Raw genomic sequence first — 27,411 nt, forward strand, 5'->3', positions numbered from 1 at the left:
GAGTGAAAGTAGTGGGTCTAATTGATGTTTTAAAAAAAATGTTTCAAGGACTTGGAATATTGTTGGCATTCATTGTATGTTTGCTGAAGGACAGGGTAAGTGAATAAACTCAGAATTAGGAACTTGTTTTTATATACCATTTTTAGAGTCTATAATTATGTTTACAATCATCTCCAGTGGGCGTGTTTATCTATGTGGTGGAACCCATGGAAAATTCAGGTGATTTTTGAGTGATTTTTTTTTTTTTCCTTGTCTGAGAAAAGATGGTCACAGAGATGTAGACCTTTTTTTTCCCCTGAAAGATTCTGTTGAGTTCTGCACAAAACCCCTTGGAGAATATAGTCATTTGGAAAGTGTATTTTATTTTCTATTTACATTGCAATTTATAAAGTTCCTTCATGTCTATTGTTTGTTTTCAGCCTCACAACAGTGGTGAGACAGACACATGTCTGTTTATGGAAGAGAAATTTGTGACTCAGAAAAGTTCAGTAACTTGATCAAAGTTACTGAGACAACAGAAGCAGAGCCAGGCCTCAAACCCAGGTCTTCTGATGCCAAAGCCAGCATTCTTTCTTGTACACCACAGCTGCCATCTGGAACTTGGTAAGAGTTTTATAATTTTCTTCTGTTGTTTTTCTTTAGATAGAAACAGCTTTGAATTTTAAAAATAAAGTCACTGAGGTCATTTTTTCCTTTCAATATTTATAATGTGATATCTTGTGTATGTAATATGATAAAGGAAGAAGTGTCATATAAGGCTCTATGTGTATACCTGTCCTAAGATGCTCTTGTCCTGGAATTGTGTAATCGAGGCTCAGAGGATGCATTCATTGCTGGGTGTCATGCCACTGATATAGTCATAGGAAACATACTGTGAAGATAAAAGCCACCTGTCTTTAAAATATTTTTTTAATTCATAAGGGCAGTTTCTAGTTCACGACGTCAAGGCGAGCACATTTATTTATTCCTCTCTCACAGAAATAATTTAAAATAATATTAGAAGAATAAAAAAGATTTGTAGTCCACAGAGATGGGGAGAATTATAAGTGGTCATGAGTAGATGAGAAGAAGGTAAACATGCTTTATTAAGTTTAGAGTGGAGCAGAGAGGAAGAAGAGGAGAAAACAACACCCTAGAATATGAGAGAAGTGGACTGCAAGGATAGAAGTCACTAAGCTGCTCTGAAGAACCCTGGAGAAGCTTTGGACTCAGAACTGGAAATCAGTTCAAGATGTCTAATAGCCAACTAGTAGGTATTCTAGAAAGACAAAACACTCATGGTAGAGGGAAGGAATTGTTAAAAAAAAATAACATCTCCAGAGCTAAAGGGAGATTTTTAAATTCAAACAGTCCATAAAAGCCAAGTCAGATAAATTTTTAAAAGGCCCGTATTTAGAGATATCATTGTGAAATCTCAGAACACTAAAGATTTAAAGTGGGAATTTACATCTATGAACCTTTACTTGAGGGTGTACTCCAGTAAAAAAAGGGTGAAAACCAAGAAAGGGGAAGATGTGGGATTGTTTAATAAATCATTTAACCTTACCCCACAAGAGGTCTGGCCTTTGCCACCAGCTTTCGGGAAGTAATCTCTAAACTTCTGGAATGTCATGCCTGATGGGGTGTTATTGTCTTCCTGGGGGCTTTGGGGCAGCCAAACTGTAATGGATGTGATTCAAGGTTGGGACTTTGAGTCACACCTTGAGGGCCTGGAGACTGGAGATTAAAATTGAGACTGGAGATTAAAATTGACCTTGAGGGCAGTCAATCATGCCTATGTAATGGCGCCTGAGTAAAAACTAAATACTGAGGCTCTAATGAACTTCCCTGGTTGGCAAGCATCTGTGCTTATTGTCAAAAATCAGTACTGGAGAAGTAATGTGTCTTGACTCTATGGGGAAAGGACAATGGAAGCTCTGCACTGGGTATTTCCCCAGACTCTACTCTATGTATTTCCTCCCTTGGCTGACTTTAATCTGTATTCTTTCTCTGCAATAACTCTCAACCATGAATATGATAGCTTTCAGTGAGTTCTGTGAGTCCTCCTAGTGAATTATCAAAACTGAGCATGATTTGGAGAACCCCTCAAACTTGCAACCGATGTCACATGTGAGGGTGGTCCTGTGTGGGTTGTGCTCCCTCTAACCTTGCAGTTGGTCTACCTCTTCTCAAGCATATATTATACAAAAAAACTTGTTTAGGAGAATAATGAAACAATATTCAAGGATGACAGTTATATAGTAGGCCAAGGAAGAAAACTGGTCTACTTTAGGACAGAGATTGGCAGGCCTCCAGAAAAATGTTTTCAAGGAAAAGAAAAGAATCGCTTTCAAATAATAGCAGCTGCTAATGATAAGTTGCAAGATATTAGGATATGGTGGGAAAAGCCTATGAATCTTAAGAAGGTAAAAAAGAATAACCAGAAACTCTAACTAGATCAAAACACTTTACCAGAACATCATGTTCCAAATATAAAGCAATTTAACACATGATTATTTTTTCAGCAATTGGTAAACTGTAAGAGAGGAGACTCTAATCTTGGCACTAGTGTATTTTCCTTTGAGTGGCACAAGGATTGTGACATCAGCAGCACAGACAAGAGAATGTAATTTTTAGCACTTTCTAGCTCTATGATGAATAATGTAATGAATAGTTATAATAATATAAAATTTGTTTATTGAGTCATGAAAATTATGTTTGTAAATACAGAAGTGAATTGTAGACATAAAATGGTCATGCCATTTGGTTAATGGCACTAGGCAGCATTTATGTAATAATTAATGACAAATTCGTGACTAGTAAATATAAAATAAAATGTTCTTTGTAGTAAAAAAAATTTTTTTATTGGTTATCAGCTTTTAAAATAAACTTATGCACAAAGCATGGAGGAGTTAATCTTGATTAACAACAGAATATAAACACTTGGCTTTGATGATGTTAAAGTAAAGCTCTAGCTGACAGATGTTGGCAGATGAAAGGTAGGCACAGGAAGGGGAAGCAACTGTAAAGGTACGCACATCCTCATTTTACACAGTAAGGAGTCGAGAGAATCTGTTGAAAATTAACAAAAAAAATTAAACATTGATGACATTGCTGAGCATTGGAAAAGAGGATGCTCTATCTGGGAAAAAAACCAACTTAAGCCACTCACACTGTATACAAAAATATCAATTCTAGGTAAATTGTAGATCCTTTAGCTATGAAAGGCAAAACAATAAAGCTTTAGAAGATAATATAGAAGAATAGATTCATGATCTCAACGTGAGAGAATGATTTTTAACCATATTGGATATTAAGAAGCACCAACCTTAAAGGTAAGGATTGATTAATTTGATTACAGTAAAATTAAGAATATTAAAAATAATTAAAATAGTAAAAAGGCAAGCTGCAGGTTAGGAGATATCTGGAACACATATAATTAACAAAGTGCCTATATCCAGAGTATATGAAGAACTCATACAACGCAGTAAGAAAATACAATTCAGTAGAAAAATGGGCAAATAGACTCAACAGCCACTTTAAAACAGGAAATATCTAATAGGTCAAGAAACATATGATAAGGTGCCCAATCTCATTAGTCATCAGAGAAATGCAAATTAAAAATGAAAAGAGATGCTCCTACATATGCATCAGAATGGCTGAAATTAAAAAGACAAAATAGTGAGGATTGCCAAGGAAGTAGAGCACCTGGAATTCTCATACAACTGCTGGTGGGAATGGAAACTAGTTTAACCAATTTAGAAAGTAGTTTGACTTTATTTAAACATACTGTATTTGTGACCTAGCAATTCCTCTCTTAGGTATTCCTCTCTTTCCAACTGAAATCTATGCCCATGTGTACCAGAAGACATGTATAAGAAAGTTTATAACAGCTTTATTCATATGCTTCAACATAGGAACAAGCTAAATGTCCATTAACAGGAGAATGTATTAATAAATTGTGGTATAATTACACAATGGAATACTATAAGGCAATGAAAATGAACTACAACTGAATGCTACAATATAAATGAATCTTATAAACATTATATTGAGCTAGAAAAGGCTAATGTAAAAGAATATATAATGCATAATTCCATTTATTTAAAACTCAAAAACAGGCCAGACTGTAATGTTGAGCGATGTATTCTTAGCAAAAATGTAAAGCACCAAAACAAGGAAGTGAACACCAAAAAAATCAGGAGAGAGTTACATTTAAGGAAAAGGGAGCAAGCTGTGACATAGACAGTATGCAGGGAGCTTCTTGGGGCTGGTATTGCTCTTCTTTTTTTTTTTTTTTTTAACATCTTTATTGGGGTATAATTGCTTTACAATGGTGTGTTAGTTTCTGCTTTATAACAAAGTGAATCAGTTATACATATACATATGTTCCCATATCTCTTCCCTCTTGCGTCTCCCTCCCTCCCATGTATTGCTCTTCTTGATCTGAGTAGCCAATGGATGTTTGCTTCAGAATACATCTATGCTTTATGACTTTCTGAACATGTGACATATTTTACACACCAAACCAAAAAAAAAAAACCAAAACGATTTAAATAAAAACAAATTCATGGTATAAGGAAATTATTTAAATTTTAAGATAATGAATAGTGAAACTAAAAATAGTGATATAATCCTGAAAATTGAGAGGTGTAGAGTCTTGTAATGAGCTCAGTTCTCCTCTGCAGTTATAGGAAGTTAATAAGAAAATCTCCAAATTGATAAACATACTATTTAGAAATAAGAACCAAAACAAACTGTAAAAGTATTGTTTTCCATTCTGTATTTTCCATTTAAAAATAATGGATTATTTTATGCTTATTTTTATTAATTTTTTAACCAAAATCCATCACATTATATTTACATTCTTATATTTTAAAAACATCTATATGACTGGACACCCAGATTATAAACAAATACATTTATTGACTGAGTTAACTTAATTTGAGGAATTTTAATTTTTGAGTGACTTATTTTATATTACCCTATATATTGATTAAAATTATTTTGTGTATTCAATAAAATATTGTCAAAAATCCTTTCTTTTCTCTGTTACTTTTCATATAACTTGTGAGAATGTTGAGGATAGAAATAATGAGACAAGGATTTTTTGTTTTCATAGCCAAATCTCACTTTTTGTACAGTTATTTAGGACTGTGATAGAAGAGTTAAGTTTGTATTTGTAAGATGACTTTTTATCTTTCCTGACTTCATTGCATTTTAAAGGCGTCTGTATTAATAAATAACCATATCTGATGGCTTTCATAAACAGCTATCACCACCATCACCAACCAAAAACACGAACAAAGAAAATGTCTACACCTCTACAAAAACCCAGCATTATGGTTGCTTCTAAGAAGCAACCTAAGGAAACAATGTCCTCATTACCTATCATTTCAGGGGTGTTGCAGTGTATTTGGGTGGAAGCACAGCTTTTAATGTCAAACATTCTCATTTTATCCTAGAACTTTTTAACAGTGAAGACAAGACAATTATAGATCATTTTAATCATCAGCTTAAGTGTATTTTGAGTTTACTGATAAACCATGCAAGAAAAAAGTTGCTTTTAATATAGGGAATGTATTTATTTTTTAATTCTTTGTTTGTATTCACTTTTTTTGGATTAGTTTTTATTAAAAAGAAGTAGAGTTAATCTGAAAAAAGTATGTAAAATATTCTTTCCAAAAATGCCTTATTAATAAAAGCTTTTCAAAAAGTAGTATAAAATAGATAAGTATTCTTCCAATATTAAAAGAAATTTGCAAGTTGTGGTTTTACTCTATTAAATTAACGTCTAAAAATATGCATTAAATTCCAAGACCCTTGGACAGTAATACCATAACATTTATGATGAAATCAGAAATTTTAATAAAGGGGAAAAAAACCTTTGGTCCAACGCAGTAGCTCTTTTTGCTAGCTAATGTAGAACTGATTGTTGTGAGGATCTGTTGTCTCACGGCAGTTAAAGAGCATATTTATTATTCTTGTAAGTTTTCTTTTTATATTTTATTGTGTGCTTTACACTTGCTTTTTAGGCACGCATGTTGAGATATCTGGCTTCCTTTGGCCTCGTTTCAATTGTAAGCTATCCGTCTGATCGTAATGTGTCAGTACTTTTGAATATTTACAATAAAAAGAATAAGGACACTCACTGCACTCATTTATGACATGGATGGGAGCCATCCAAATGCCCACTCTCGTTTCTGGTCACCTTGCCTCTGGTTTTCTGTTGTGTTTCAGCTTGGGGAGCTCACCTCTGTCCTTGTTCAAAATTTTAATCCACATTTCCAAAGAATGGTCATTTTAATGCACCTATGCTAAAAGCATTGATTAGGTCTTCTTTCTCTTAGAAGGTTGCACTTCATGTAAGGGATTTAGAAGATAACTAGTTCTAGGCATAAAGGTCAACCAATCTGTTTTTAAAACAGGGTTGACAAATAACCAGCTGCAGGCACTAAGTTCAGCCTACAAGTGTGTACTCTAAAATCAGTTCTGAGTCATCTGCTCTGTGTGTTTGGCACCCCTGTTTACAGCACATCTTGAGCCTTCTTATGTAGCAATGCTATTGGTAAATAGCCTACCCTTTATGACAGCATGGATGAGAAAAGGACAACCTGATCTTGGTTGATAAAATGTGTACCTTATATGTGGTGAAGGGATATTTTGTAAAGTCTCACGCAATTATTTAAAATGCCTCTGTGTGTGTATGTGTTCGTGTGTGTGTTCACACACTTGCTTTATGTGCTCTGTAATGATTCATGTTCTAAGAGGGTGTGTTTTTCTCTCTTGGAGAGCTGGCAGCCAGCCCGCCCTCTAAGAAATGGGAAATTTCTTGAGCTAATTTGGAAATGCAGTCTATGTGTTTATACCACAAAGCTATAACTCTTTGTCCAGACAGCACTGCCAATTATCTATGATATTTCTATTCAGTATAAACTTAAAAAAAAGGCCAGATCTTTTTATTAGCCTGTTTTGCATATAAATTTTTAGGATAATTGTCTATTAATATCACTTCTAAAGCAGAAAGGAGTTATTTAAAGGGATGACCTGATTGTCTTGATAAAGAAAATAATAGAGCTACAATCCATTTTCTGAAAATTTGGTCTTGAGTTTGAGTGTGGGCTGGAAGGTAAAAACTTTTGGATTAAATTCCAAACTCTAGGACAATAGGATTTAGGCCAAATAATTTACTCTTTCTGTATCTTTGCCTTCCAATCTGTTAATCAGGAATCAAAACATTTACTTATCTCCTTACAGGAAAATAAAACATTGGTAAACAAAAATGCATTTGCTCTGTTTGAAGGGCTAAGCCATGTACCATTTTTCAGTGTGCTCCTTGCTTCTGGCACTAGTAGACTCCTTTGTGGTCATCACATTTCTCACTGGCAAGAAAAAGGCCTATCGCTGTGACGAGAATTCAGAGAGAAGTTCTGTGCCATGTATAGCTTAGTTAACCAGGAAACAGGCAAAATTAAGACAGATTTTGTGGAAATTCTGTTTTGTGTTTTCTGAACTAGGAGAAGGCACAATTTTCTCAGAGGGCAGAAATATGCAGGAACAGGCTAGAATGACCTGTTAGGAGAATGACAAATAGAGAGGGTGGAGAGGTGGTGACATTTACTTTTCTGAGGGTCTTTTAAACAGACAAATAAAAACATGCAAAAAAATATGGTTCACAGATAAAGGCAGGAGGATTGTTTTTGTCACTGTTTGAGAGGTTCTTTTAATTTACAGCAGGCTTTTGTGAGTTATTAGGTCTGCCACCTAATAACTTAGGGTGTCAGTCTATGTGCCAAGCTGTTTACTATGTGTTGGGAACTCAAAAATGAATAATGAACAATTTTTTGAACTCAAGGTCTTCTTAACCTCCCTGGGAGAGAAATACTTACAAATAATTACAATAATATGTGATAAGTGCAAGACTAGTAGAAAAAACACGTGCTATGATTACAAATTTTGCCTGGGGTGGTTGGGACTGAAAAGGGAATATCTGCATTGGACCTTGAAGAATGAGAGGGAGTTAGGCAGAGGAGACCATTTCAGGCAGAGGACAGAGCATGAAAGGAGATTGGAGAAGTAGATGTCGGTGGAGTGTGGGGATATTTTAGAGAGGAGAGAGTAAGTGTTTGAGGGTCAGAGAGCCCCAGGTTGGTAACTCTGCTAGGTGGTCATTCACTGGCTGTGTGATTTAGGGCACATTGCTTAGCCTCTCTGAGCCTCGGTTGCTACATCTATACATTATTATGTATCGCGTAGGGTTGTTGTGAGAATGCAATGAAACAATAAATGTAAAGGACCTAGAACAGTACAAGGACAGAGTAAATGTTCAGTAAATGGTCACTATTGTTTCATCTTTTAAAATGAGCTGCAGCTGCTGCTCTGGAACTGCAAATTGTTCAGAATATCATGGGCTTATTCTGGAAGGGGCTTCTCGACATAAATCATCCATAAAATGGAAATAATACCTACTTTCAGGGTTGTTTAAAAGAGTTAATATTAAATACAGGCCCAATAATGGTACTCAATAAACAGTAGTTATTATCATTCAAATTTTAATAACACTTTTCTTTCAATGGCCCAAATATATGTACATTTCCACACTCATACTGAAGAAGTTGTGAATTTTTATATGCACAGAATTGTGAATTTTTGTGGTTTAGCACCTTCTGCTAAACCAGAGGCAGAAAATCACTTTTGAAAGTATGTTATTTCCCCCCATAGGTTGTGTGTCATATTAATGAACATGTTTGATATATGAGCTGGCATAACCATCACACCATGTTTGTTTTTCCATTTCTGTGTCCCAGTGCTCATCATGGTACCAGGCACTTGTATTTAAGTAAATACTTAAAGAAATACCTGCTACATGAATTAGGTGGTAACTCTCTTGCTGGTTCTCTCAAACATTTTTTTTTATATGGAGGAAAACAATTTTAGGTCTTGAAATTGCCTTTTGAAAATGAAGTTCCCAAACCATTTGAACGCTGAACACGTACAAATGCATATGATATCAGCTTGTGGAGAGGATCATGCTGTTCCAAAATCTTTGTTTGCCTGGAGGTTGCATTGGTCCAACCTGTAATTATAATTGTAAAGTTATTATATCCATAATTATTATTATGACATTCCTAATAAGTATTTTTGTAGAGGTCAACCTAATGTTATATCAATAAACCAGGCCTAGAGTATCTTATGTGTACATACTTCTTCTTCCTAGTACTATATTTATATATCAGAAATGGTAGAAAATCCAGCACTTTTTAGTTTCCTGAGGAACCCTCCTTACCTTTTACTCTACCCAATTGCATAATGCTTCTGAGATGTTACATTTCCACTGTTCTTTCCAGTTTTTTTTAATTCCGAGCCCAATTTATTTTTTAAAATTTATTTTAAAAAATTTTTACTGAAATGTTCTTTCCAGTTTCAATTATGAGCATTCATAATAATGGAAATGTAGGCTGTCTCAAGCTTGTGAAAATGACACTCTCTGACTTAAAATGCTGGTTTGTAGAGGGAAAAATCAGCATGGATGCATTAGATGCACTAGAACTTTCTTATCACATTAAGCAGCTATAGCCTCAGAGTACCAGTTACCTCTCCCACCAGCTTCTAAGCAGAACTGGACCCAAGTCATGTAGCCACACACAGTCACTTCTGTCTTACTTCTGAAGGGATGCAAGAATGAGAATTCACAACTTGCCTTGAAAATCTATCTGCTCTTTAAGAACTTAGTATTTGGCTCAAATTTTGAAAAAATTGTAACGTTACAAATTTAGCTTAGGTCCTCTTATTTGTTCCTCAGTAGAAAAGGAAAGAAAATATATTTAACCAACACTCTCTTTGTTGTAATCAGTTATTTGGCCTAGATTTAGAATCCTTTAGCTTGTAGAGACTTTGAAAATATATTCATCTATAAATTTGAAAACTAGGGAGATAAATTGGGAATTTACACTCTGGAATTTTAAGAGGCTCTCTAGCTTGTTCCCAAATTTGTCCTTACTTTTAGTTGAGACATTTGATATTTTAGGCACTGCCTTTAGGATTCAGCCATCACAAATCTGGGGCCTACATTTTCGGTTGTTCTTTTCAACATTGTCATTTATTCACTGAGCAGCTACAATTAGGTTGAATATCTAAAATTGCTGTTTTTATAGGCAAAAACAACAACAACAACAAACCAGTGTTCAATCTCAAAAGTATTTATTGAGGACCCACCATGTGAGAAGCAAAGGTTTGATTATGAAGGGAAAGTAATCCAAGAGTAGAATACCAAACAACAGCTTTTTAAACATTCACTCTACTGAGTTGATATAATTTTTTATTTGTAAACAACATTTTATGTGGCACTTTATATGACACACAAAATGGTTAAGTAGTATGGAAGTCTATAAAATAAAAACTGAAAGTTCTTCCCTTACCACCTGGAGTAAGTTGTTTTAAAAACTTTTATTCTGTTCCAATGCTCTCTTTGTTTTTAAAAAAAGTTCACATGTGAAATGAAATCTGCAGCGTTATTTTTCTACTTGGAATTATATCATAGACAATTCTCATACGTACAGAATACTTTTGAAATCAAGAAGAGTCAATATGTCCACTCAAATATCCTTTTAACAGTCACTTCCCACATTCAATTGTCTTTTATTTTAAAAAAAAAAAAATTTATTTATTTATTTAAAAAATTAATTAATTAATTATTTATGGCTGTGTTGGGTCTCTGTTGCGGTGTGCGGGCTTCTCATTGAGGTGGCCTCTCCTGTTGTGGAGCACAGGCTCTAGGCGCGCAGGCTTCAGTAGTTGTGGCTTGCCGGCTCTAGTGTGCAGGCTCCGTAGTTGTGGCACACGGGCATAGTTGCTCCGTGGCGTGTGGGATCTTCCTGGACCAGGGCTCTAACCCATGTCCCCTGCATTAGCAGGTGGATTCTTAACCACTGCACCACCAGGGAAGTCCCTCAATTGTCTTTTAATGGAGTACTTTTCAAAATTAGTTTTATTGTGGTAATTGCCCAAAAGCATTAAGACTTCTTATAGTCTCAAAACATTTTCATTTAAAACCATCTTTTAAAGAACATAAGGTACACGCAGTAACCACATGATTTTAGCACAGTGGATTGAAAACAAAACAAAAATAGTCATTCAAATGTTTTATCTCTACTTTACCAAATGAGAACCAACTTAGAATTTCAAAAAACTGAACTAGGCTTCAAGGGGGTGCAGATTCACCAAGGCTGGCATGAAGTAACATTGGTCTCATCTTTTTTTTTTTTTTTTGCGGTACGCAGGCCTCTCACTGCTATGGCCTCTCCCACTGCGGAGCACAGGCTCCGGACGCGCAGGCTCAGCAGCCATGGCTCACGGGCCCAGCTGCTCCGCGGCAGGAGGGATCCTCCCGCACCGGGGCACGAACCCGTGTCCCCTGCATCGGCAGGCGGACTCTCAACCACTGCGCCACCAGGGAAGCCCCTCATCTGTTTTTGTTTTTAAACTTCAGTTATAATTGACACGTTGTATTAGTTTCAGGTATACAATGTAGTGACTAGATATTTGTATGGTCTCATCTTAGTTTTAGAAAAGAAGATAGTAAACTTCAAATTTCTACATTTAAGTTCACACCCTAAATTTTTCTTAAATCTTTGCCATCTTATACTGCTTATTTGCTGATGAGCTCAGGAAACCAAATGAGTAGGTAGCATACAAATGTTAATACAAAACCTCTGAAATAACTCATTGTGTTTAGTTTAACAACATTTCCCCCCCTGGATATGTTGAGGTTAAATATAACATATGAATATAATAGAATCATATTTTTTACAAGTAAAAGTTTTGGTTCCCAGGGCAGACATAAATATGTCAACATTTTAATCGGTTTCCAAAAAAACATTGACTTCTAGGGGGTTCCACCTCTTAGCAAACTAGAGAATACTATATGGTATAGCAAGAACTCTGCTCTGAAATTGAAAGGCTTACTGTCACCTCTTGAATGAAGAAAGACTTCATTGGACTAGGTAATCCTCCAGGTTTCTTTTCAAAAACACTTAGTTCTTACGTTTATTTGCAAATCCTTCAGTTCCACAGCTCCTCTGCCACACAGCCCACTCCCCAACAGAAAGAGCAAAATCTGTATCTGTAAACACCAGTTTACTGAGAAATGGGATTGATTCCATTGCTAGTAAGGATTTTTTCAGTATCTTTTTGGCATCTTCTAAACTACAGGTCTGTCCCTATTTTAGGAGAAATAAAATGCACATCTAGGGCTTCCCTGGTGGCACAGTGGTTAAGAATCTGCCTGCCAGTGCAGGAGACATGGGTTCAAGCCCTGGTCCGGGAAGACCCCGCATGCCAAAGAGCAACTAAGCCCGTGTGCCACAACTACTGAGCCTGCGCTCTTGAGCCCGTGAGCCACAACTACTGAGCCCGCGTGCCAAAACTACTGAGCCAGTGTGCTGCAACTACTGAAGCCTGCGGGCCTAGAGCCTGTGCTCCGCAACAAGAGAAGCCACCACAATGAGATGCCCGCACACTGCAATGAAGAGTAGCCCCTACTCACCGGAACTAGAGAAAGCCTGCGTGCAGCAATGACGATCCAATGCAGCCAAAAATAAATAATGAAATAAATTTTTTAAAATGTACATCTAAATACACAAAACTATAAAAACCTGTTTTTTTAAACTTGAATTGCAAAAACATTTACTCCTTTAATGCTTTATATTGTAAAGTCTACTAGTGAACCTAAAATATTATGGATTTAATTTAACTAAAACAGTAACATAGCTATTTTTTTCCCATTTTTAAAAACATTTTTATTGGAGTATAATTGCTTTATAAATGTATGTTAGTTTCTGCTTTATAACAAAGTGAAACAGCTATACATATACATATATCCCCATATCACCTCCCTCTTGCGTCGCCCTCCCACCCTCCCTATCCCACCCCTCTAGGTGGTCACAGAGCATCGAGCTGATCTCCCTGTGCTATGTGGCTGCTTCCCACTAGCTATCTATTTTACGTTTGGTAGTGTATATATGTCCATGCCACTCTCTGACTTCGTCCCAGCTTACCCTTTCCCCTCCCTGTGTCCTCAAGTCCATTCTCTACGTCTGTGTCTTTATTCCTGTCCTGCCCTTAGGTTCTTCAGAACCATTTTTTTTTTTTTTTTAGGTTCCATATATATGTTAGCATACAGTATTTGTTTTTTTCTTTCTGACTTACTTCACTCTGTATGACAGTCTCTAGGTCCATCCACCTCACTACAAATAACTCAATTTCGTTACTTTCTATGGCTGAGTAACATTCCATTGTATATATGTGCCACATCTTCTTTATGTATTCATCTCTGGATGAACACTTAGGTTGCTACCATGTCCTGGCTATTGTAAATATAGCTGCAGTGAACATTGTGGTACATGACTCTTTTTGAATTATGGTTTTCTCAGGATACATGCCCAGTAGTGGGATTGCTGGGTCATATGGTAGTTCTATTTTTAGTTTCTTAAGGAACCTCCATACTGTTCTCCATAGTGGCTGTATCAGTTTACATTCACACCAACAGTGCAAGAGGGTTCCCTTTTCTCCACACCCTCTCCAGCAATTATTGTTTGTAGATTTTTTTGATGATGGCCATTCTGACTGGTGCGAAGTGATACCTCATTGTAGTTTTGACTTGCATTTCTCTAATGATCAGTGATGTTGCGCATCCTTTCATGTGTTTGCTGGCTATCTGTATATCTTCGTTGGAGAAATGTCTATTTAGTCTTCTGCCCACTTTTGGATTGGGTTGTTTGTTTCTTTGATATTGAGCTGCATGAGCTGCTTGTAAATTTTGGAGATTAATCCTTTGTCAGTTGCTTCATTTGAAAATATTTTCTCCCATTCTGAGGGTTGTCTTTTGGTCTTTTTTATGGTTTCCTTTGCTGTGCAAAAGCTCTGAAGTTTCATTAGGTCCCATTTGTTTATTTTTGTTTTTATTTCCATTTCTCTAGGAGGTGGGTCAAAAAGAAGCTTGCTGTGATTTATGTCATAGAGTGTTCTGCCTATGTTTTCCTCTAAGAGTTTTATAGTGTCTGGCCTTACATTTAGGTCTTTAATCCATTTTGAGTTTATTTTTGTATATGGTGTTAAGGAGTGTTCTAATTTCATTCTTTTATTTTTATTTTTTTAAAAAATATTTTCTATTTATTTTTATTTCATTCATGTAGCTGTCGACTTTTCCCAGCACCACTTACTGAAGAGGCTGTCTTATCTCCATTGTATATTCTTGCCTCCTTCATCAAAAATAAGGTGACCATATGTGTGTGGGTTTATCTCTGGGGTTTTTATCCTGTTCCATTGATATATATTTCTGTTTTTGTGCCAGTACCATACTCTCTTAATTACTATAACTTTGTAGTATAGTCTGAAGTCTGGGAGCCTGGTTCCACCAGCTCCATTTTTCTTTCTCAAGATTGCTTTGGCTATTCGGGGTCTTTTCGTGTTTCCATACAAATTGTGAATTTATTTGTTCTAGTTTTGTGAAAAATGCCATTGATAGTTTGATAGGGATTGCACTGAATCTGTAGATTGTTTTGCGTAGTATAGTCATTTTCACAGTGTTGATTTTTTCAATCCAAGAACATGATATATCTCTCCATCTATTTGTATCATCTTTAATTTCTTTCATCAGTGTCTTATAGTTTTCTGCACACAGGTCTTTTGTCTCCTTAGGTAGGTTTATTCCAAGGTATTTTATTCTTTTGGTTGCAATGGTAAATGGGAGTGTTTCCTTAATTTCTCTTTCAGATTTTTCATCATTAGTGTATAGGAATGCAAGTGATTTCTGTGCATTAATTTTTGATCCTGCTACTTTACCAAATTCTTGATTAGCTCTAGTAGTATTCTGGTAGCCTCTTTACGATTCCCTATGTATAGTATCTTGTCATCTGCAAGCAGTGACAATTTTACTTCTTCTTTTCCGATTTGGATTCCTTTTATTTCTTTTTCTTCTCTGATTGCTGTGTCTAAAACTTCCAAAACTATGTTGAATAATAGTGGTGAGAGTGGACAACCTTGTGTTGTTCCTGATCTTAGAGGAAATAGTTTCAGTTTTTCACCATTGAGAACGATGTTGGCTGTGGGTTTGTCATATATGGCCTTTATTATGTTGAGGTAAGTTCCCTCTATGCCCACTTTCTAGAGAGTTTTTATCATATATGGATGTTGAATTTTGTTGAAAGCTTTTTCTGCATCCATTGCGGTGATCATATGGTTTTTCTCCTTCAATTTGTTAATATGGTGTATCACCTTGATTGATTTGCGTATATTGAAGAATCCTTGCGTTCCTGGGATAAACCCCACTTGATCATGGTGTATGATCCTTTTAACGTGCCATTGGATTCTGTTTGCTAGTATTTTGTTGAGGATTTTTGCATCAACGTTCATCAGTGATATTGGCCTGTAGTTTTCTTTCTTTGTGACATCTTTATCTGGTTTTGGTATCAGGGTGATGGTGGCCTTGTAGAATGAGTTTGGGAGTGTTCCTCCCTCTGCTATATTTTGGAAGAGTTTGAGAAGGCTTGGTGTTAGCTTTTCTCTAAATGTTTGATAAAATTTGCCCGTGAAACCATCTGGTCCTGGGCTTTTGTTTGCTGGAAGATTTTTAATCACAGTTCCAATTTCAGTGTTTGTGATTTGTCTGTTTATATTTTCTATTTCTTCCTGGTTCAGTCTTGGAAGGTTATACTTTTCTAAGAATGTGTCCGTTTCTTCCATTTTATTGGCATATAGTTGTTTGTAGTAATCTCTCCTGATCTTTTGTATTTCTGCAGTGTCAGTTGTTACTTCTGCTTTTTCATTTCTGATCCTGTTGATTTGAGTCTTCTCCCTTTTTTTCTTGATGAGTCTGGCTAATGGTTTATCAATTTTATATATCTTCTCAAAGAACCAGTGTTAGTTTTATTGATCTTTGCTATTGTTTCCTTCATTTTGTTTTCATTTATTTCCGATCTGATCTTTATGATTTCTTCTGCTAACCTTGGGGTTTTGTTTTTCTTCTTTCTCTAATTGCTTTAGGTATAAGATTAGGTTGTTTATTTGAGATGTTTGTTGTTTCTTGAGGTAGGACTGTATTGCTATAAACTTCCCTCTTAGAACTGCTTTTGCTGCATCCCATAGGTTTTGGGTTGTTGTGTTTTCATTGTCGTTTGTTTCTAGGTATTTTTTGATTTCCTCTTTGATTTCTTCAGTGATCTCTTGGACATTTAGTAGTGTATTGTTTAGCCTCCATGTGTTTGTATCTTTTACAGATTTTTTCCTGTAATTGATATCTAGTCTTATAGCGTTGTGGTTGGAAAAGATACCTGATACAGTTTCAATTTTCTTAAATTTACGAAGGCTTGATTTGCGACCTAAGATATGATCTGTCCTGTAGAATGTTCCATGAGCACTTGAGAAGAATGTGTATTCTGTTGTTTTTGGATGGAATGTCCTATAAATATCAATTAAGTCCATCTTGTTTATTGTATCATTTAAAGCTTGTGTTTCCCTATTTATTTTCATTTTGGATGATCTGTTCATTGTTGAAAGTGGTGTGTTGAAGTCCCCTAATATGGTTGTGTTACTGTCAATATCCCCTATTATGGCTGTTAGCATTTGCCTTATGTATTGATGTGTTCCTATGTTGGGTGCATAAATATTTACAATTGTTATATTGTCTTCTTGGATTGATCCCTTGACCATTATGTAGTGTGCTTATTTGTCTCTTGTAATAGTCTTTATTTTATAGTCTCTTTTTTTGTGATATCAGAGTTGCTACTCCAGCTTTCTTTTGATTTCCATTTGCATGGAATATGTTTTTCCATCCCCTCAATTTCAGTCTGTATGTGTCCCTAAGTCTGAAGTGGGTCTCTTGTTGACAGCATATGTACGGTTCTTGTTTTTGTATCCAATCAGCCAGTCTGTGTCTTTTGGTTGGAGCATTTAATCCATTTACATTTAAGGTAATTATCGATTTGTATGTTCCTATTACCACTTTCTTAATCGTTCTGGGTTTGTTTTTGCAGGTCTTTTCCTTCTCTTGTGTTTCCTGCCTAGAGAAGTTTCTTTAGCATTTGTTGTAAAGCTGGTTTGGTGGTGCTGAATTCTCTTACCTTTTGCTTGTCTGTAATGTTTTAATTTCTCCGTCGAATCTGAATGAGATCCTTGCTGGGTAGAGTAATCTTGGTTGTTGGTTTTTCCCTTTCATCACTTTAAATATGTGCTGTCACTCCCTTCTGGCTTGCAGAGCTTCTGCTGAAAGATCAGCTGTTAACCTTATGGGGATTCCCATGTATGTAAGTTGTTGTTTTTCCCTTGCTGCTTTTAATATTTTTTCTTTGTATTTAATTTTGATAGTTTGATTAATATGTGTCCTGGTGTGTTTTGCCTTGGATGTATCCAGTATGGGACTCTTTGCACTTCTTGGACTTGATTGATTATTTCCTTTCCCATATTAGAGAAGTTTTCAACTATAATCTTTTCAAATATTTTCTCAGTCCCTTTCTTTGTCTCTTCTTCTTCTGGGACCCCTATAATTCAAATGTTGCTGCATTTAATGTTGTCCCAGAGGTCTCTGAGACTGTCCTCAATTCTTTTCATTTTTTTTTTCTTTATTCTGCTCTGTGGTAGTTATTTCCACTATTTTATCTTCCAGGTCACTTATCCATTCTTCTGCCTCAGTTATTCTGCCATTGATTCCTTCTATAGAAGTTTAATTTCATTTACTGTGTGTTGATCATTGTTTGTTTGCTCTTTAGTTCCTCTAGGTCCTTGTTAAACATTTCTTTTATTTTCTGCATTCTATTTCTATGATTTTGGATCATCTTTACTATCGTTACTCTGAATTCTTTTTCTGGTAGATTGCCTATTTCCTCTTCATTTGTTTGGTCTGGTGGGTGTTTACCTTGTTACTTCATCTGCTGTGTGTCTCTCTGTCTTCTCATTTTGCTTAACTTACTGTGTTTTGGGCCTCCTATACGCAGGCTGCAGGTTCATAGTTCCCGTTGTTTTTGGTGTCTGCCCCCAGTGGCTAAGGTTGGTTCAGTGGGTTGTGTAGGCTTCCTGGTGCAGCAGACTGGTGCCTGTGTTCTGGTGGATGAGACTGGATCTTGTCTTTCTGTTGGGCAGGCGTGCATCCGGTGGTGTGTTTTGGGGTGTCTGTGACCTTATTATGATTTTAGGCAGCCTCTCTGCTAATGGGTTGTGTTGTGTTCCTGTCTTGCTAGTTGTTTGGCGTAGGGTGTCCAACACTGTAGTTTGCTGGTCGTTGAGTTGAGCTGGGTCTTAGCATTGAGATGGAGATCTCTGAGAGAGCTTTCACCGTTTGATATTATGTGGAGCTAGGAGGTCTCTGGTGGACCAATGTCCTGAACTTGGCTCTCCCACCTCAGAGGCACAGGCCTGACACCCGGTCGGAGCACCAAGACCGTGTCAGCCACATGACTCAGAAGAAAAGGGAGAGAAAATGAAGGGAAAAAGGAGGAAAATAAAATAAAATAAAGTTATTAAAATAAAAAATTTAGTTATTAAAAATAAAAAATTGAAAAGTAATTTTAAAAAAAAAAGAAAGAAGAGATCAACCAAACCAAAAAACAAATCCACCAATGATAACAAATACTAAATAACAATACTAAAAAAATAAAAATAAAATAAATGGACAGACAGAACCCTGGGACAAATGGTAAAAAGCAAAGCTATGCAGACAAAATCACACAAAGTCCACTGTCTCAATTTTAGGATGATTCGTTGTCTATTCAGGTATTCCAGACTTGCAGGGTACATCAGGTTGACTGTGGAGATATAATCTGCTTCTCCTGAGGCTGCTGGGAGAGATTTCCCTTTCTCTTCTTTGTTCGCACAGCTCCTGGCATTTAGCTTTGGATTTGGCCCCGCCTCTGCGTGTAGGTCACCTTAGGGTGTCTGTTCTTGGCTCAGACACGACAGGGTTAAAGGAGCAGCTGATTCGGGGGCTCTGGCTCACTGAGGCAGCGGGAGGGAAGGGTACGGAATGCGAGGTGAACCTGCGGCGGCAGAGGCTGCTGTGACATTGCACCAGCCTGAGGCGCGCCGTGTGTTCTCTGGGGTAAGTCGTCCCTGGATCATGGGACCCTGGCAGTGGTGGGCTGCACAGGCTTCCGGGAGGGGAGGTGTGGAGAGTGACCTGTGCTCACACACAGGCTTCTTGGTGGCTGCAGCAGCAGCCTTAGCGTCCCATGCCCGTCTCTGGTGTCTACGCTGATATCTGCGGCTCGCGCCTGTCTGGAACTTGTTTAGGTGGTGCTCTGAATCCCCTCTCCTCGCGCATCCCAAAACAGTGGTCTCTTGCCTCATCGGCAGGTCCAGTATTTTTCCCGGACTCCCTCCCGGCTAGCAGTGGCGCACTAGCCCCCTTCAGGCTGTGTTCACGCAGCCAACCCCAGTCCTCTCCCTGGGATCTGACCCCCGAAGCCCAAGCCTCAACTCCCAGCCCCCGCCCACCCCGGCGGGTGAGCAGACAAGACTCTCGGGCTGGTGAGTGCTGGTCGGCACGTATCCTCTGTGCGGGAATCTCTCCGCTTTGCCCTCTGCACCCCTGTTGCTGTGCTCTTCTCCATGGCTCCGAAGCTTCCCTCCCGCCACCTGCAGTCTCCGCCCGGGAAGGGGCTTCCTAGTGTGTGGAAACCTTTCCTTCTTCACAGCTCCCTCTCAGAGGTGCAAGTCCCATCCCTCTTGTTTTGTCTCTGTTTTTTCTTTTGCCCTACCCAGGTATGTGGGGGGTTTCTTGCCTTTTGGGAGGTCTGCGGTCTTCTGCCAGTGTTCAGTAGGTGTTCTGTAGGAGTTGTTCCACATGTAGATGTATTTTTAATGTATTTGTGGGGAGGAAGGTGATCTCCACGGCTTACTCCTCCGCCATCTTGAAGGTCTCCAACATTGCTGTTTTAATGTAACTGTGCATTTTGTACCAGATTTGGACCAAATAATGCATCTTTACCCAAAAAATTACAAATTATAAGTACTATCTGCCTGTAGACATGCAGGGTTCATTTTCTTACAGCATGGAATGTGAACATGAAAATCTTAGGAAAATACAAGGTTTTCTCCTTTCCCTATCTTCACATTGTATGTTGAAAGCTAAAGTACGAACCATTCAAGATAGATTGATATGTGTGGGAATCTTACTTTTTTGTCTGTTGAAAATGATCAATAAAAGGCTTTATTTAAATTTACCTGAGACAAAAGAATATATATTTTTTAAATGCATAAAATGTACTCTTCCTCAGTTTTTTTGGCTGTATAATATTAGGAGCTGACTGTAGCCTATCTTGTTTGTTTCTTTTTTTTTTGGTTGTTGAGAAAATGAGAGGTCAGCAAAGTTTACCCAGAGCACTGCTGAAGGGATCAAGTGTTGTCATGTTCTGCGCTGATAGACATCTAAGTGGAATACTCTGGGTGCTCAACCTGAATTACTGTTAAGTCATTTTATGCTGATGAGTGATTTTTATACAGTGGAGCCTCAGAATGCATTCTGTCTCCATTTCTATGCCTGGAAAATATTTAGATGATTATCTCAAAAAAAAAAAGCTTCTGTTTGTAGATCTGGGGAAATTAAATCAGGACTGGATGATCAGACCTTTTCTTTATAAAAGGCAGTAGGGACATTTATTTGTTATTATAATATATTATTTGTTTGCACAAAAATAATATATGTATTCATTGCAGAAAAATCCCAAACCACAAATAAACAACAATAACAAATTGCTAGTGGCATCCGGAGAGATTACCATAATAACATTTTGGAATCTAATCTTCCAGTCTTCTGAGTATAAATGAATGCATGTAGCAGAATGCCTAGAACATCAGCTAGTGAATAACCACTCCTCCCTTCCTAGGTGGAGGGTTTATTAGCTTTATGTTTAAAGAATGAAAAAGAGAAGTTGCCAGGTCTCAGCTACCAGTGGACAATCTCTGAATCCATCTGTTGTGCTTGGAGGATCAGTTTAGTTTTGGCCTCTAAATTTAATGTCTGAGAAGAAGGGTAAGTAAGATCAATTATTTTCTTGCTGAGTCTAAAAAGAAGAGTGACTGAGCTCTGAAGTGGAAATAAGGGGAAGGGAGAAGGTTGGATGCTTAAGGAAGTCAGAAGAGCTCTGGTCTGGTCATCAAAAAGACTGAATTTAGATCCTACCCACTATTTGACCTCCGGTCAATTGCCAGCCTCCCTGGGCACCATTTCCCATGAAGGGTTTGTCGATAAGGGAGAGTGGAAGGTGGGAGAGAGATGGCAGAAATGTCTAAGACATAGCTCCTAATTAGTTGGGAAGAGAAAGAGCTATATTTCTGAGAAAGAGCTATATTTCTACATTGGGTGGTGGTGGTGGTGAGGAGATAAGGAGGGAGAGGACCTTAACAGAGGACTCAGCTAAAAGTCTGATCTCATTTAATATCTTCATTCAGGATCTAGACCCATGCTGACCAATGTGGCGGCTTCTAGCCACGTATGGCTACTGAGCACACAAAATGTGACTAGTCTGAATTGAAATGTGCTGTAAGTGTAAAATACACACTGGATTTTGAAAACTTAGTACAAAGAAATGTAAAACATCCCCTTAACAATTTTAAACTATTGATTCAATGTTGAAGTGATAGTATTTTAGATATATTGGGTTAAATAGAAATATATTATGAAAGTTTATTTTACCTTTTCCTTTTTAATTTTTTTAATGTGGTAACTAGAAAAATTTAAATTACATATATGGTCTGCATTCTGTTTCTATTGGACGGTGCTGATCTAGGACACAATGTCAGTGAATCACACTTTTAGAAAAAGTGCAGTCATTAACTTATATACAGATGTGGAAGATGTTACAATTTTTTTTTTTTTCGGTACGTGGGCCTCTCACTGTTGTGGCCTCTCCCACCGCGGAGCACAGGCTCCGGACGCGCAGGCTCAGCGGCCATGGCTCATGGGCCCAACCACTCCGCTGCATGTGGGATCTTCCAGGACTGGGGCACGAACCTGTGTCCCCTGCATTGGCAGGCAGACTCTCAACCACTGCGCCACCAGGGAAGCCCAGATGTTACAATTTTCAGAATCATCTAATAGAATGAGTATCATCAGAAACTCAGATATTTTGTAGACAAGAGAAAAGCAGGAAAATGAGAATGACTAAAATACTTGAAGGTAAATAATGATAACAGGTTTACAAGTACATGAATACAAACTTCCTCATGACAAAAAGCAGTTCAGAGCTAGTCTCACTTCAGGGAAACATGCTGGAATCACATCCCATTTGCAGTGGTTGATTATTTTAACTGCAGCTTTCTGCAGACTACCTGTAATAGCTTTAGGCAAGAAGGTAGGGATGGGAGAGGAGGAAGGAACGAGGAATGGCTTATGAAGCATATTTATAGACTTTATAGATTGGGCTCACTTCAGGAATGAGTTAATACATGTCAGTAAATGACTACCACTGCTCTGATAAGCTGAAGGCATTTGCTAAATAGCAGTTCATCTTCCTGGAAAATTTCCTTTACCTCATACAGATGACTCAATTTACTTCCAGAAAGTAGTACACTTACTGTAGACTCAGTTTAGTCCTAGTAATTAAATTCAGTCAGCCAAGTAGGGTCAGATTTCAAAGTAATAGGAGGGAGATAAAACTGAAAGGATTTTGAAAATGTCTTAAACACCATACCCAATGGCTTTTCACAATCTTCATCCTTCTAAACTCCAGAGGACCACTTGACAGGAATAACCTTCCCTTTATTATTGTCTTCTCCATCACCTTCTGTGATGTGATGTCCAAAGCCCTCATCTTACTGCTCTAACCCGTCTTGTCACGGAGGCAGTGTAGCATCAATTGAAGAGCCAAGGTTTGTGGGTTGTAATGAAAATTTGGGGTGATAGTTTATGTAAAGTACACAGTAGGTTCTCAATAGATTATAGGTATTAGTGTTTCTTAAATTACTTTTTACTGAATATTTTCTTTCAACTAATCCATAAGTTTATGTTCTCTCCTCTTCATACATTGTGGAATTCTATTTACTCCTTTATTTTCAAACATCACCTCTGTGGTGATAGGAGGCTGCAAATGCCATATCTGAATCCTTCTTTGACTGCACAGTGTAAGCATCGTCAAGGTTTTCTAGGCCTGGGTATCTGGATAACAGGTAAATGCTTCTTTCCCCTAAAACTCCCTGCTTCTAAGAGCCCTCATGTCTACACACCTCTCCACTTTTGCCAGATCAGCATCATAGACGCATGCTTGGGTCTTCCGACTGCCTGTCCTTCCAGCCTTGCACACCCCAGAGCTCTGTGAATAGGTGCAAGACACAAAACCCAGCTCAAGCTGAGTTTGGGTTCGTGTGGGAGTTCCAGGAGACCACGGAAGTTTGATGATGGTGTCAAGATGACTATTTATTTTTTAACCACTTTATTGAGGTATAATTACACATTTTAAAAAGCTGTACATATTTAATGTATACAACTTTCCGTGATTGCCAAGATAGAGAGATTGTGTTGACAAGCTTTAGCTGTGGGGCATTGCGCAGGTCATGTCACCTCCCTGTCTCAGTTCCTTCATTTATTTGTAGGATGAGTGAGCTGGACTGCATCTCTAAACTTCCCAGTGCTGGGATACTGAGCTTCTAGAAAGCAATAGGCATGGAGAGGAAGGCGAGGCTCACAGTATTCTTCTAAGTTTTCAAATGAGAGTATTGCTGAAAGGATAGTGGGAATGGATTGGCATTCTCAGAAAGTGCATGTTATGGGTAAATTTCAATAGCTGTGATAAATCCACACTGTGTGAGTAAAAGCTTGCTATCCCTGACAAGTTCTGTGTACTTGTTACTAATTTTGCTACTGAGATGATCACTTATATATCATAAATCATATGATTTGTTAATCATAAAAATTTTGCTCATTTTTAACTTTATAGATTACCAAAATCTATATTTATTTATTAAGAATTAAACAAATACCCAATACATTCCCGCTGTAAAAAAAATTCAAACAATAGAGAAAATAAAAGAAGACAGTAAAAATCAAATGACCCAAACTGTGGTCGTCCAGAAATAGTCATTTAAAAACTTTTAGTTAGTATCCTAATGTATGTGACATTATGTAAATTAGATCAAACTATAAATGCTGTTTTATAAACTGCTTTTTAAAAATCTCTATTTTTTTCAACAAGGACTATTGATTTAGAATAATCTTTTGTAATGGCCACATTCCACTGTATGGCTGTACCATAATATATATTCCTTTCCCAATGGACATTTAAGCTATTTCTAATTTATTACTATTATAGATGATAAATGTCAAGTCACATCTAAGCTTACAAACATATTCAAAACCACTCAGAGTGTTTTCTTAGATAATTAAGAGGCAGTCAGTGAATACACTTTGATAATCAGATTGTCACGGCAATGCCCAGTTCCTGATTTACAAAAGATTTCGTGTTTTGTGACCATTATTTTCCTGAAGAGTGGAAACTTGTGCTTCATCACTATATCTAAAAATTAATTTCATACTATTAGAGATGAGAAGGTAAAGTATCCTTTCCTCAGCTGAAACTATTATATTTATTTCTAATTAAACCATCCCTGATGCACATGTACTGGCTTCTCATCTCATTTGAATATGACGTTTCATTGTCATTCATGTTAGAAGCTCTTTGTAAATTTATTATTTATTTATTTATTTATTTTTGGCTGCATTGGGTCTTTGTTGCTGCACGCGGGCTGCGCGTGGGCTTTCTCTAGTTGCAGTGAGCGGGGGCTGCTCTTCATTGTGGTGCACGGGTTTCTCATTGCGTTGGCTTCTCTTTGTTGCGGAGCATGGGCTCTAGGTGCGTGCACTTCAGTAGTTGTGGCACACGAGCTTAGTTGCTCTGCGGCATGTGGGATCTTCCTGGACCAGGGCTCGAACCCATGTCTCCTGCATTGGCAGGCGGATTCTTAACCACCGCGCCACCAGGGAAGTCCATTTACTGTTACTCTTGAACAAGATTAAATTCTGATTATGAGAGAGAGAGATGTTCTTATAGGCACATATCCTCTATCCCTGATTTTATCTCATTCATTGTTAATAATGATAATTTCAGGCTTCCTTCATCTTTAACATGGATACTTCTCCAGAGAAACAGGAACAGCAAACTACTCTTATCTGTCTAGCTGGCTTATGCGATTGTGGGGGCTAGCAAGAGTGAAATTTGTAGGGCTTGTCAGTAGACTAGAAACTCTAGCAGGAGTCAGTGTTGTAGTTTTGAATCTGAAGGCAGTGTGGTGGTAGAATTCACTCTTCCATGGGGCACCTCAGTCTTTGCTCTTAAGGCCTTCAACTAATTGGATGACGCTCCCCCACGTTATGGAGAGAAATCCACTTTACTCAAAGTCTACCAATTTAGATATTAATCACATCTAAAAAATACCTTTACAAGCAACATCTAGACTGGTATTAGATCAAACAACCATAGCTTAGCCAAGTTAACAGATAAAATTGGTCATCACACCTCTATAGATGTATAAATGCAAATATTTATAGACAGGTATTGATATAGATATGTATATAAATAAAAGTATGTATGATATGTAATGTCTTTCTCTTTGCTTAATTCTGCCAATTTCATTTTTAAATTTAAAGTCAGTATGACTTGGAAATCACAGGAATTTAAGGAACTATTGGGATACTGAATTTGACTCCTTATGCTTGCTTCCAATTTGAGTTTATCTGGCTTGTCCAGATTCTTTGAATTTATGATTGATATGATAGTGTGGTAGGTACAATAGTGGCCCCCAAAGATGTCCACATCCTAATCCTGAAACCTATGAATATGTTACCTTACATGAAAAGGGGGAATTAAGGTTGCAGATGGAATTAAGGTTGCCTATCAACTGACCTTAAAATAAGGAGATTATCTGGGATCATCCAAGTGTGTCTCCTATAATCATAGGGTCCTTAAATGTGGAAGAGAGAGACAGAAGAGGAGGTCAGAGTGATAAGATGTACTATGATGGACTCGCATACTTCACAAATTCATATGTTGAAGTCCTAACCCCCAACGTGATGGCATTTGGTGATAGGGCCTTTGGGAAGTAATCAGGTTTAGATGAGGTCATGAGGGTAGGCCCCTCCTGATGGAATTGGTGCCCTTATCTCTTGTTGGAGACACCAGAGAGCTTGCTCTCTCTACCATGTGAGAACACAGTGAGAAGGTGGCCATCTGCAAGTCCAGAAAAGAGCTTTCATCCATCCATGCTGGCACCCTGATTTTGGAATTTCTATTCTCCAGAACTGTGGGAAAATAAACATGTGTTGTTTAAGCCACCCGGCCTATCGTATTTTGTTGTGGCAACCCGAGCTAGCTAGATGGGATGTGAGAAGGACTTGGCCCAACGTTGCTGGCTTTGAAGACAAAGGAAGGGGACTATGAGCCAAGGAAATCAGGTGGCCTCTAGAAAATGGAAAAGGCAAGGAAACAAATTCTCTCCATATCCTTCAGAAAGGAACTTAGCCCTGATGACACCTTGACTTTAGCCCTGTGAGGCCCATTTCAGACTTCTAATCTAGAGATCTGTAAACTACTACATTTGTGTTGTTTTAAGCCACGAAGTCTGTAGTTATTCAGGAGATTGGGCACATTCAGAGTGGTATGGCCATAAACTTTGTAGTAATTTGATACAGCATCAATAGAAAACTAATATAGATACTAAGAACCAGATGGGCAGGGCTGAGCACTTAATATTTCAACAAATTTAAATATGTCAAAGTTTAGGCTACAGTTATTAAAACTAGAGATAAAGATGCTTTAAAAATTTTGCTAGCACATGTACAAAGCATCAAAGACTCTAGTGATTTTGTTCTGTTGTTTGTATTGATTCAGGGCATGTATTTCAAATATTATTAAGAGAATCTTATTGGTGCTTGTATTTTAGTATTATTGAATAATTTGTAAGGATGAAATCAAGATTTTATTTGCAGCTAATTTCTACACTCAATCAGAACAGTAAATTGACTGCTGTGATCTTGATATAATTAACCTTTTAAAAGTCCTATCTTAGCCCTAGCTCCTAAAAACAGAAAGAAAATAATTGTATAAATTCAGTATTTGATAAATTGTAATAGCCATGCTTACTTTACACTAAGGGCATATTTTTTTAAGACATATTATTTTATTTAATTTTTCTAATTACTTTGTGAAATAGGGGTTCTGTCCATTTTACAGGTAAAGGAAGTGAGGCACAGTATCCAAATGGTGAAGATGGCTATCTGAGCCTAGGCAGTCTGAATCCTGACACTGTGTTTTAAGCCATTTTACACACTGCTACATATACTATAATGAAATTATGTTCTTAACTGTAGACTTAACATCCAGTAAAGTAAAAAGATAAACAGAATTTTAAAAGAGGTAGTAGGCGGTCCTCAGCAAGATTCTAAAATTATCTATC

At 37.4% G+C, this 27,411-nt stretch overlaps 1 protein-coding gene across 4 annotated transcripts in view; it reads left to right on the forward strand.

Annotated features, from left to right (window-relative positions):
- Positions 1 to 27,411, forward strand: part of TMC1 (transmembrane channel like 1) — a 387,898-nt gene that overhangs the window by 12,073 nt on the left and 348,414 nt on the right. For all 4 annotated transcript variants that reach the window (XR_013829012.1, XM_079925955.1, XM_079925956.1 and 1 more), the window contains exon 2: positions 420 to 603. The gene's annotated coding sequence lies outside the window, so the exon portion shown is untranslated. The remainder of the gene's footprint in view (positions 1 to 419; positions 604 to 27,411) is intronic.

The sequence above is a fragment of the Stenella coeruleoalba genome (genome assembly GCF_951394435.1).
Source record: "Stenella coeruleoalba genome assembly, chromosome: 7".
Taxonomy (NCBI): domain Eukaryota; kingdom Metazoa; phylum Chordata; class Mammalia; order Artiodactyla; family Delphinidae; genus Stenella; species Stenella coeruleoalba.